Source organism: Diabrotica virgifera, chromosome 7 (genome assembly GCF_917563875.1).
Source record: "Diabrotica virgifera virgifera chromosome 7, PGI_DIABVI_V3a".
NCBI classification, from domain to species: Eukaryota; Metazoa; Arthropoda; class Insecta; order Coleoptera; family Chrysomelidae; genus Diabrotica; species Diabrotica virgifera.
Genome location: NC_065449.1, coordinates 19,987,105 through 20,000,251, shown reverse-complemented (window position 1 = coordinate 20,000,251; position 13,147 = coordinate 19,987,105). Strand labels below are relative to the sequence as shown.

General features: G+C 33.4%; 1 protein-coding gene and 1 long non-coding RNA gene across 6 annotated transcripts in view; one reads left to right on the top strand and one right to left on the bottom strand.

Moving 5' to 3' along the window:
* The window catches only part of LOC126887725 (uncharacterized), a 126,746-nt gene that overhangs the window by 7,503 nt on the left and 106,096 nt on the right, over positions 1-13,147 (bottom strand). The window contains exon 2 of the long non-coding RNA XR_007699171.1: positions 12,892-13,032. This is a non-coding gene — a long non-coding RNA (uncharacterized LOC126887725). The remainder of the gene's footprint in view (positions 1-12,891; positions 13,033-13,147) is intronic.
* The window catches only part of LOC114327707 (high mobility group protein DSP1), a 71,429-nt gene that overhangs the window by 51,117 nt on the left and 7,165 nt on the right, over positions 1-13,147 (top strand). The gene's annotated exons all lie outside the window — the stretch shown is intronic.

Below are 13,147 nucleotides of genomic sequence, written 5' to 3'. Positions count from 1 at the left end.
AAGTTATCTTTTTTTAATAAAAAAAGATGAGAAAGAGAATAGATTTTGATTTTATTAATCTAACGTTATTTTCAAATTATTTTTCTCTGATATTCATATTCGCAAAACATTCGCACAAATTATGCGAATACGAATATTCGTTACATTACTAGTACATTGCACGTAAGCACTGATGATGACTGGTAAACCAGTCGAAAACTAGTTATGTGATTTGATGTGGCCCTTTTGAGGGTTTTTAAATATACCTTTTATACAGGATTTTACTGTTTTTTTTTTGTTTATTTGTTAAATTGTTTGTCTTGTCTCCCTTTTTTATAAAAAAAATCATAAGGCGCTGTTCTATTTTGTTGAGACACTTCTTCTTTTGGTACCTATTGGGTTCGAATATTGGCCATCATTCTGACTATAATTATTTTATTAACTGATGCTTTAGATAGATTAGTTGTTGTTGTGGAGAACCATTTCCTCAGGTTCTTTAACCATGATATTCTTCTCCCTATTCCTCGCTTTCCGAATACTTTGCCTTGAAGGATTATTTTCAGTAATCTGTATTTAGTGTCGTATCTCTGTGTCATAGATATTCCAACTTTCTCTTTTTAATTGTAAACATCACTTCTCTTTCTTTCCCGCATTCTTCGTATTAAGGTCTCGTTGGTTATCTTGTCCGTCCATGATATCCTTAGATTCAACTCCGTAGTACTATATTGAGAAAATATAACATCGTAGGAGCCTTACTTTTATCCCCACATTAAGGTTGTGGCATTTAAAGAGTATGGCCATGTTGTTGAATGCACTCCTAGCCTTCTATTCTACATTTTACTTCTTGCGAGTGATCCCATTGTTCGTTTACTATGTTTCCAAGATAGGTATACTGTTTTACTCAGTCCACAGTGTTGAGACACTGGCGTTGTAAAAACAAAAATTCTTCCTTTATATAAGAAATTTTGCTTGTTCATTGACGGGTTGTTGCCTTTATGAAAGATTGTCACTCCATCTCTTGCGCTGTCCGAATGAGTACACCACAAATATAACTGAAAATCTGCAAGAGACACAATAAGGTATTTATACCAAAGAAGAATAGCAGAAACACAATATCGTCCAAAGCGATGGAGTTGAGGAAATACAGAATTTAAACTATTTTTTACGCTACACTGCAAATGCTTTAGGTAACCGTCGATTTTGCTGAATGATTAATGTATTTGAATATACCAAGTATAAACGTCAAAATTTTGCTGTCTAATACATAGGTATTGTTTCGCTCGTGACGGCATGTTCTGCAAAAAAGCACTTTCAAGGTTCGTTCTTGTAGTCCGAGTCCGAGCACTCTTCAACTGTTTTTTTCTCGTCGAGTCGTCGAGTGTTGCGTAATTGAATTATACAGTCGATGGGTTTTTCTACTTCAATACTTCCTGTTGACATTTTTTCAGATAACAATTTTATACGGTGCTCCCATTTTACATAAAAAACGATATGAAGGGCCGAACGGAAAAGCAGCTAACCCGAAATCCCACAAAACTTAACTGGAAGTGTATTTCGTCACTTTGATAAAGCTTTCGTAACGGTAAACTATGCGTGTGAATTTCCGCTTTGCTTTTTTTTTTTTTTTTTGAAAATCATCCTTTCGAGTATAAGCTCATTTATAAAAGGGACAAGAGGAATAAGATCAAGTTGTTGGACATTTCATGATTAAGGGTTGAAATTTAAAAGCATCTTTGGGGAAGGGTTATCATTTTTCAGTCTGGTCGTTCTATTTTTGAACTGAATTGGTTCAAAATCGTGTTCGGTGTAGAGACCGACCGATTAATCGGCTTCGGCATCGGCTTCGGCCACCTTCGGCCAATATTTAAACCTTCGGCCAAAATTCGGCTTCGACCAAAACGAAGCCGAAGGTTTCGCCGAAGGTGGAATAATAAAATGCTCTGTCAGTATACTATACTATACCTATGTATAAATAATGTCTCTAAACCTAAACAATATGCTTCGGCGAGTCTTTGATAATTTGAATAATATTTACACTTACACCCTATTTTATACACTAAACTAAAATGTTTTACAAACTTTCAGGTAGTAGGTAGGATATAAATTTTAACAATAGGCCAAGATGTCTCAAGATCTTCATTTGAATATTTCTCACGTAGTAAGATTCTGAGAAACTGTAATAATTTTCTCCAGATTACTGGTGTTTTTTCCTAAATATTAATGGCAAAACATCGACTGTCCCTACTATGAATGCAAATTTTTTATACCAGTTTAGAAGAGCTAATTTATTAGGAGAAAACGCTGACAAGCTTCTTTTTCTTACGTTTAGTATGTTTGATTTCGAATATTAACAGATCCAGTAATCAGAAATACTTACTTTAATGTTTTTTAATGTTATTTATTTTTATTATCGCTTGTATTACCAAATAATATATAAATGTTTGATTTTTTTATCTTATAATTTCATATTTTTTTTTATCACTCATCAGTTAATAAAAATGTAATGCACATTATTTAAATTATTAACATTTAATATAATTTTAGTCACCTTCGGCTTCGGTCGAAGGTATCCTACAGGCCGAACTTCGGCATCGGCTTCGGCCAAAAAAATCACATTCGGTCGGTCTCTAGTTCGGTGTCTGTTTTCGTGAATCCCTTTTCGTAAGGCAATAATTTTACAGTTTTTTCTCAACTGTGAACACTGCGCGTTAAAAAAACCATCAAAATTTTGAAAATTTTATAGTTTTATAGTTCTCCATTTCTCTTCATTTGTTTTGTAATGTATTATAATGTTAATTACATTAAATGACTTACCACGGGTACTGAGAAGCTAGACCGAGCCTGCAAAGAGAATAAACAAATTCGCAAAATCTATTAAACCATACAATTTTCATAACTCATTATTTATGAATCAACGAAGCTTCGCGGAATTGATTGTTTTGAGAATTCTGAACTATTATTGTAATATTCCAAATAGTTCCTGAGATATCTTGGTATTACATCCTCGGTATTACCTGGTGTTGGCCTCCTTATAGTGAAGTGTATTCCTTAATAACGATGGAAAAATCTGTCCAGGTTGTTACATTACTAGAAATTGTAACAAGCCAAAAGGATGTGGCAAGACACTTGAATGTTAGTCGTCGAGACCTGGTACGGGTGCCAAAAGGAAGACAACATTCAGATCAAATTCTCACTATTGCTTCATTGCGAGACGGAACTGCTAGAATGCTCGGCATTCAGCAAGTCGAAGAACCAGTAATCAGCGTTTCTACTCTTGATGAAGGTTAACAGAACAGCAACGGAGCCATTACGTACTGCTGCTCGAAAAAGACACATACATACTTGCATTTGCCCGTGAATACGTCGATCGAACAATAGATAATTGAAAAAAAGTATTGTTTATGGATGAATGTAGAAGTAGAATATCAATTTGTGGTAAAGATTATCGAAAAGGTTTCCCACCGAGTTTCTTTTGGTGGTGTCTCAGTGACGTTTTGGGTGCGGATTTCTTTTGAGGCGCACAGACGGATCTCATCTTGATTGAGAGGGGCTCAGTAATAGCACTCCAATACATAAAGGAGATCCTACATTATATGATGCCATATGCTGGCAGGGCCCCCGCAAGGGGGCCTATATCTACCTATATCCAATTATGAAATAAATCTATAATCTTTTATTTTTTACTCGTAATAATTACACTAAATTTTCTCTTTTTTTTTCACTCCTGTAATTTATTAAAATAAACAATATAGAAGTTTTCAAGGACTTTCGGCCCTCTTTCATTCTGCGTTTAGATTTTTCAAAAATTTCTTAAATACGTATTAGTTTTCTCAGGATTCGAAAAAAATAATGCATTTATTACACTATTGCACAATACACATTGGCGCGAAATTTTGCGCCTTAAATCTAAATTGAATTAAATGGGCGTTTTTCTAAATTTGACGGCAGCAAATTCTTTTATAATATCTTTAAAGTCAATTTTATTGACGAGCTCTTGCTCGATTGTTAATATTATCAAACCAGATAGGGCTTACAATACCGAGCCAAAACCTCAATACCGGTATTTGGTATTTAAAATTTCAAATACCGGGATCCCGGTATTAAAACCGGTATTATGAATAAAAAATATACACGTTATATTTATACTATCCTCAGTTGTTATATCGACTTGTTATTAAATAATATATATGAACCCTATTAAATTTTGTTTTGAAATGAGTAGATGTTGTTTATAACATTACATAGAGAGTAGGAATAGATACAGTCCCTGGCCATATTATTATGACCACCTATTATTTTTTACAAAATTAACTATTCCACTAGGTAAGTTTTGTTTAAAATATTATTTTTAAATTTAGTTTTGTTATGCACAATGTTAAAGTTATGCATTAACTATAATATATTTAATAATAAACAACAATAAAATATTTGAAAATATTACATATTTATATTTTTTTAATATGTTGTTGAACTTCTGACCTTAATCAGATGGAAAATATTTGGGAGCTTTTAAAACAAGAAAATTCCGATGAAAAGGTCACTAGCGAAATTGTTTTGGTTAAAGAACTAATATTTCATTGAAACCACAATGACAAATTAAAGTAAAAAAAATTAACTGCATAAAGGGGGCTCAGCAAAATAATTAAAAAATGCAAATATGTGATATTTTCAAGTGGTTTATTGCTGTTTATTATTAAATGTATTATATTTGATAATAAACACCAATAAGACATTTAAAAATATCACATATTATATTCTTTTCAATATTTTGTTGAGCCCCGTTTAACTTTGATTAGCGCTTGTATCCGTCTTGACATACTCTGAATGCAGCTAAAGTTTTTTTTTATTTAATTTGTCATTGTGGTTTCAATGATATATTAGTTCTTTAATTAAAACAATTTCGTTAGTGACCTTTTCATCGGCAAATACTCGTTTTAAAAGCTCCCAAATATTTTACATCTGATTAAGGTCAGAAGTTCAACAAAATATTAAAAAGTATATAAATATGTAATATTTTCAAATGTTTTATTGGTGTTTATTATTAAATATATTTATTATAGTTAACGTATAACATTAACATTACATCACAAAATTTAATTTAAAAATCATATTTTAAACAAAACGTACCTAGTGGAATAGTTGATTTTTGTAAACATTCATAGGTGGTCATAATAATATGGCCAGGGACTGTAGATACAAAAATGTGCAAATAGAAAAACTATATACATATTTGATTCTAGGATAAATTTTGCATATAATAGGATAGTACTTTTACTTGAGAAATTTGCTATTTGTAAATTAATTTAACTTTAAAATATATTAATACAAAGATTAACTTACTGTGACAAATATTGTATATGGATTACTCTGTATTTAGACCGCTATACATATATTTTAAATTATTATTAATAATTCAGAAAATAAGTGAGCCTAATTTATACACAATACACAAAAAAATGAAAAATAGATCTGAAAATGTAAAAACAATCCTGATTAATAAATCTTACGGCTTTTTATAAAATAAAGTAGTCTAATTTTAAATATTAAGAATTTTTATAAAACTCATTTTATGTATTTGTATAGACGAGATTTAATAATTTGGTTGTAGAAGCTGATATAACCTTTCGCCTTAAATTAACGACATTCACGCTTTTAGAAAGAGCTATACTTGACTTGTATGTGTAATAAACGTGTTTAATAAATATTTTTTACAATGGTATTGGTTGTTTATATTCAAAAATAATTTCTTGTAATAGCAAAAAATATCTTAGAAGAAAGTTTATATAGAAATATCTTAGAAGAAAGAAATATCGTCCGGGATCCCGGTATTCGGGATTCCGGAATTCCGGTATTGTAAGCCCTAAAACCAGATAATCTTTCCTGTACTACAGTACAGCTCAAACAATTTTTAATTAACTTTTAATTTTGAAAATGATCTCTCACCAGAAGCAACAGACACCGGTAAAGTGAGGATGATTCTTCATGAAACAGTGATATTTGGTAAACATGAAGTTGGATTATTTTCAAATATATATGGAAGAATATCAAGTGGATCTGATTAGGCAATTAAAGAACCTAATTATAAAGCTTTTATTTCGCTAAATAAATCAGTTGCATCAATCTTTACTTGATCAATCCTTTGTTGAAGAAATGTTTTAAAATACTATCATGGTCACTTAATGTAAAAATATCACTGAAAAACCCAAAAACATTATCATAATAAGACATTGTATCAAATCTACTATTTAATGAATTTGACCAATTATTATAAAAAAAAAATAATATTTTAAACGCGGTTTTTGGATCATGAAATGTCTCTTTTCTATGTTCATAATCGAAAAATGTTGGTTTATATTTTCGTCTCACGATATTTAACGAAGGAAAACCTTGTTCATCAGCTGCCAGTTTTCCCGCTTGGGCAATTATTCCTTCATCGACATTTTCATCTCCGTAATTTTTTTGCCCATTGGCATGGTACAGTTGATTTCACATTAAAATTATAGTGTAGTGTGTGTGTCAAGTAAATGTCTTGTTACTTGAGTAAAGTAGACTTCATTGTCTTTACAAAGAGACGCTAATTGGATCCGAACGTCTGCGCTCCCTTCACATATCCCACAAGGATAGAAATTATTTGTATTAACTGATTTTTAATAAAGAAACATTTTATACTCAGCTGGGATTCACAACTCAGAACCCTTGGATCCAAAGGTCGGCTATCTTACCATTGAGCCACACAGGGCCGGCGATAACGGGCCTGCAAGTGATGCACTGCAGGCGGACGCCCCTATTTGGTGGGCGCCAAAATCAGCTTTTTGCTGCTGGTGTTATACAAAATACATCGGTCCTTTAAAACGGTAGTTTAGAAATAAATATAAAGGTAGATATTATTTTTATATTACAATCTTTGCCTTTTTATAACATGTATTATTTATCAAATTGGGTGTTTCTATTAAATTATTAAAAAAATTTGAATTCCTCGTCTCAAAAAACCTCAATGCCAAATGTTTATGAAATTATTTTAATTTCAAAAATCCACGCAAGTTTCAAATCTGGACAGAATATTACAACCCAACAAGTTTTGACCTGTAAACAAATTTTTACTATTTACGAATAAGTACTGCAAAATAGGTATTCCGATATTATACTGTTTTAAAAAATAGTAAATTTTTAACACCAAATATAAATTAAGATTTTAATTATTTTTTCGCTAATAACACAATATTTTTTTATTTTTGAAATTTCTCCAGATGTTCGTTAAAAATGTAAAATAAAAATTGTATAAAAAATGAATATCTCGTTAAAATAAATATTCAAGCCCTTTTGGGGCTGCGCCCGCGTGCGTCGCACGCGTTGCACGCCCGGTTACGGGGGACCTGTGTATGCTGGTTTTATTGGCAATGAGCTTCTGCTAATGCGAGAACACAAACGGTAAGGGTTGTAACACATGATCTTGAATACATTGGTTTTCCAAAAATGGACTGGCCTGCTCAAAGTCCAGACCTCAATCCTGTCGAGCATAAATGGAGAATTCTCAAAAGGCGTGTGAGACGACGTATACCTGCTCCAACGTGTGAAGAGCTTCGAATGGATCTCATCTCATTGAGTAATGGACCACTTTTTATAGTGAACCACTAGATAGCCAGAACCGTGGTGGCAACACACATTTTTGAAACAAGTGATACTTGTCAATTTTTTCCTTGTTGTCCATTTGCTACTAATGATAATGCCGGATTACGTGCTACAAGAGTAACTGACTCGATACCCAATCGATTTATTTTTATATAAATAAGGGGGAAAAGTCTTACATATTGTGAGTGACCCGTTTTCTCTGACGCGCAGTGTATTTGTACAAAAAAGTTATTTCAACGCATTAATGCTTTTCACTGTACTAATTCTTAATTATAATTATCCAATCGTAGATGTAGTGTTTTGTGTTGAATTCTTACATCATTCGAAACAAACAAAAGAAAATTAGGTAATGTACAACAATGTTTTTTGTATAAATAACGTCAGTGTTAGAAGACGGGTCTATTTAAATTTCTCAATACATTTTCGAAAAATTAGAAGGCCCCGGCACGACACAGCTGCTCAGGGCCAAAGAAACTCGTTTACCTTCGCCTTCTTGGAAGAACGAACAAGACACAAGGCAAGATATAGATCAACCTCGTGGCGGTGGTGAATCGGCTGACCGTTGGGATGTCGTTGCCGGCCGGCCCCGCGAAATAGGTCGTAAAAATGTATAGAACTTTATTGCTAACGTGTATTTCTGCCTGAAAAATTTGCCTTTAAAATATTTTACAGTCGGATTCTGCATATTCTCATCTTTCAACAGTTCAAAATTTTTAAAATACATAAATCCATGCTTTTCCACTTATATATTTTGATGTTCTGTTCAGATTAACGCTGCAATTCCGGTTCGATACAATCTATTGATGTTCACATCCAGAATCTGTTCAGTATTTCTTCTTATTTTACTTCTTGGAGAGTTTTCGATCTGTTTAATTCTGAAGCTGCATCTGGTTAATTTCCTGGGAGGTAGATTGCCAACTGTCCCTCCATCTTTTAGGTGGTCTTCTGGGGGTCTTGAACCGGGCCGGTTGTTTTCTAGGGCAATTTTTGGGAGTCTATTCTTATCCATTCATCTTACATGGTTGTACCACATCCTCTTGCGCTGCCTTCCCCATCTTACAATATCTTGAATTTTACATTGCTCTCTAATGTTTGTATTTCTCACCATGTCTATTCTTTCAACAGTTCAAAATTTTTAAAATACATTCATCCATTCTTTTCCACTTATATATTTTTAATGTTCTGTTCAGATTAACGCTGCAATTCCGATTCGATACAATCTATTGATGTTCACATCCAGAATCTGTTCAGTATTTCTTCTTCTTGTTTTACTTCTTGGAGAGTTTTCAATCTGTTTAATTCTGAAGCTGCATCTGGTTAATTTCCTGGGAGGTAGATTGCCAACTGTCCCACCATCTTTTAGATGGTCTTCCGGGGGTCTTGAACCGGGCCGGTTGTTTTCTAGGGCAATTTTTGGGAGTCTATTCTTATCCATTCATCTTACATGGTTGTACCACATCCTCTTGCGCTGCCTTCCCCATCTTACAATATCTTGAATTTTACATTGCTCTCTAATGTTTGTATTTCTCACCATGTCTATTCTTTCAACAGTTCAAAATTTTTAAAATACATTCATCCATTCTTTTCCACTTATATATTTTAATGTTCTGTTCAGATTAACGCTGCAATTCCGGTTCGGTACAATCTATTGATGTTCACATCCAGAATCTGTTCAGTATTTCTTCTTCTTTATTTTACTTCTTGGAGAGTTTTCGATCTGTTTAATTCTGAAGCTGCATCTGGTTAATTTCCTGGGATGTAGATTGCCAACTGTCCCTCCATCTTTTAGATGGTCTTCCGGGGGTCTTGAACCGGGCCGGTTGTTTTCTAGGGCAATTTTTGGGAGTCTATTCTTATCGTTGTTCTGAAGCTATTTTCTTGTGGCATTTTTATAATCAAGTATATTCAAAATATTATTTTTAAATACAGTATTATGTTGTATATTGACAACGACACCCGACTTGGGCGTCGAAACGTTAATAAAATCATTTTTAGGTAAAATTGTGGCTTATTTCCCATTTGAATATACTTGATTCTATTCTTATCCATTCGTCTTACATGGTTTTACCATATCATCTTGCGCTGCCTTCCCCATCTTACAATATCTTGAATTTTACATTGCTCTCTAATGTTTGTATTTCTCACCCTGTCTCTTCTTGTTTCCCCACTATTGTTCTTAGGGTTTTCATTTCGGCAACCCTTAGCATCTGTTTCGTCTTGTTGGTGTCTTTGTCTTCTGAACTTCTGTGCCATCAGTCGTGATCGGTCGTATGTAAGTCTTGTAGATTATAATTTTACTAACTGTGCGCATGTACGGATTTGACCAGACTATCTCCCGCAGACATCCTGACAATGCAGATGATTCAGTATTTAAAAGTCTTAAGGTGAAACAGTAGCGATCAACAGGTAGCGAAAACGCGTTCCAAGATTGCGGCTGTAATTTTGAATATTTTTTCGAGATATTTGGCACACATATTCGTAATATAATAAAGAATGGCGGTACAGAGCCCAATTTGAAAAATATATTAATATGTGGAAATAACTCTGTAATAAAATACAATATTAAAAAAGCGAGCCTGTACCGCCATTAAGAAGAACAAAAAAATACAGTTTCTTCAAATAAACTTTTTTATCTGAGGCCTAGGTTTTGTGTCATTTTGGAACTACTAATGAAATAAAAAATTTTAGTACTTCCAAAATGACATAAAATCTAGGCATCAGATAAAAAAGTTTATTTGAAGAAAGTATATTTTTTTGTTCTTCCTAATGGCGGTACAGGCTCGTTTTTTTAATATTGCCGCCATTGAATAATACCGCCATTCTTGATTATATTACGAATACGTGTGCCAAATATCTCGAAAAAATATTCAAAATTACAGCCGCAATCTTGGAACGCGTTTTTGCTACCTGTTGATCGCTACTGTTTCCTCTTAAAAGAAAATATTAATTAGCGTAGATTGACTTTTATCTGACTTACCAACAAAAATTCAATTATTTTAGGTTATTTTTATATTTTTAAATAGTTCCACATGCCATTCAATAAACTCACTCTTTAGGAATACAAGTAAACACTGAATAGAGCCAGTCAAATACGCGGCCATGCTATGGATAATAAGATTGATGCAATCTTCGGTAAAATAGTCTCTGGGAACTGAATTGATATATCGCTCTCCTCGATCCTAAATCTTGCTCAGTATTGCTGACATACAACATAGTTATGGATTAAAATGGTTGTCTTCAAAAAAAAAATAGCAAACAAACGCTAGATAAATAGATAATAGATTACATACACATACAGCTACTTGGAAAATTGTAGAGTGAGTCTCAAAGAACAAGAAATGAAGGACGAACTAAAAAATCACAACATACTGTTAAAACTAAAACAGATGCAGATACGAAATTACGAGTTCTTCTAAGGTTCAGCTCGGAAGTTACAAAACTAACGAGAGTTCCGCTATGGTGCAGCTATATTAATAAACGAGAAGTTAACAGAGCCCCACGAAAAAGACGTAATCCCAATTATCAAACATAAAACGTCAATAATCAGGGAGCTTAAGGCTAAGGCTCCACGGGCGAGAAATTCACGCTAGCAGTAGCCGTAAAACGAACTTACGGTTCCACGGAACTGAATAGGAATAGCCGAACTGAACCGACTACGCACAAGTCCTGTAGTCGGTACAGTTCGGCTATTCCTATTCCGTTCTGCGGAACCTTAAGTTCGTTTTGCGGCTACTGCTAGCGTCAATTTCCAGCCCGTGGAGCCGTAGCCTAATAGTCACTGTAAAACAAGAATAAAAACTGAACATGGACTAATCGAAGGAATAAATGTGTCTTCAACCTTCAGGCAAAAAGATAGCTCTGTCCGAATCGCTTGATGTCTTACTCATGGACAAGATAATAAAAAGCGTAAATGAAATCAACATTGGCTACAAAATGGTAAACCGAGCTTCGATTATCGTCTGCTGTGCTAGCTTACAGATTCAATACATATCACAGCACACAAGCTACACATGTTAATGTAATATATCCTATGATATATTACAGAGGAAGTTAAAAAACAATGTCAACAAGGCGACCAGAATATCCTATTTTCTAGTGAAAACTGTCAAACTAAAAAGACAAGAAAAATTGAGCCCATTAGAATCAAAACCTGCTCAATTTTTCATTGTCCCCTTTTTACACAGTTTCAAACTACAGGCATAATTTTTCTGCTCAAAACCGCCATTTTATGACATTTATTGATGCCACTTTGATTAAGAAATGCCGAATACTTTTTGGGAAATTTACATTTTTAATGTTATTTAGTCTCATGAACTTTTTTATAAAATGGGTCTAGCAGGTTTTTGATTCTATAGGCTTCAATTTAACAAAAAAATGAAAGAAGTCAAATATGCAGGGGCGTCATTTGGGCGTCCAGGGGGGGGCATTTGCCCCCCCCTAGCCCTAAAAAATGACTGAAATTTACAAAAAATACATCAATATTTATCATAACATCATATATAATGTATAATATATATAGTGCTTGCCCCCCCCAAACAAAATTTCAATTGACGCTCCTGCAAATATGTATTGAAACATAATTCTCTCTGTACAATTATGGCGTCAAGTTAATAATAAACGGAATTTAATCAATACTGTTTACCTTCCACTATTTTCCCCTTAACTCGGAAAATCTCAAACGCACAAAAAAAGTTGTAAAAGAGAAATTGTAAGAAATTGTAAGAAATCACATTTGAACAGTTTCACAGTTCCTGCCGTTTTCGTCGAAAAGTTGAAAATGGCCGAGATATTGAGCAGCAACGGTTCTCCTCTAAAATCAAGATGCCGGCGAACGCAACGGCGGAATTCAGTCGCGATTTTAAGTTTACATTCCTATTGACCTCCCCTAAAGGTTAGAAATATAAAATTTGGGGCAGCTCGCAAGGAAATATTCATAGATGTATTTTATTCACTTCTACCGCCTCATAATTTTTTTTTCGTCTTCATGACATGAGAAGTAACCACGATATGGTCGTCTAGGAAAATATGCATAAAATGTCAAATTTTCTCTTCCTAATTTTTCAAATTTGTTGCAATAAAATTTTTGTATTGGGACCGTGCAAGTTCGGCAAAGCGACCTCTATTTCTACGCTCTGTACTTTTATTCGCACTTTCAATTATATTGGCCAATTATATTAGTCCTGGTTGCTGGATAATTGTCAAGGCCATAGTCCAAAAAAATATTAAGAAGAAAAAATAATATGCAGGTTATGTTATGTTAAAAATACAATTAATTAAATTTACCTTTATATAATAATTGCATATCATATCAATATTGTGGAGCAATATATAATTTTACTGCTTCAATGACGGAAGGTATGAAATATACGTCAATTTGACAATTTCAATTGACAATATGAATTATTTAAGATAGTTGCAATATTTCTCCGCGACTCGCGCACGGTCGTTTCTCGTTTCCCTTCCAAGTACTTGCACACCGCGAATACAAAATTTTATACTTTTATAAAAAAAGACAGAATTTAATTAAATTTGACGAAAT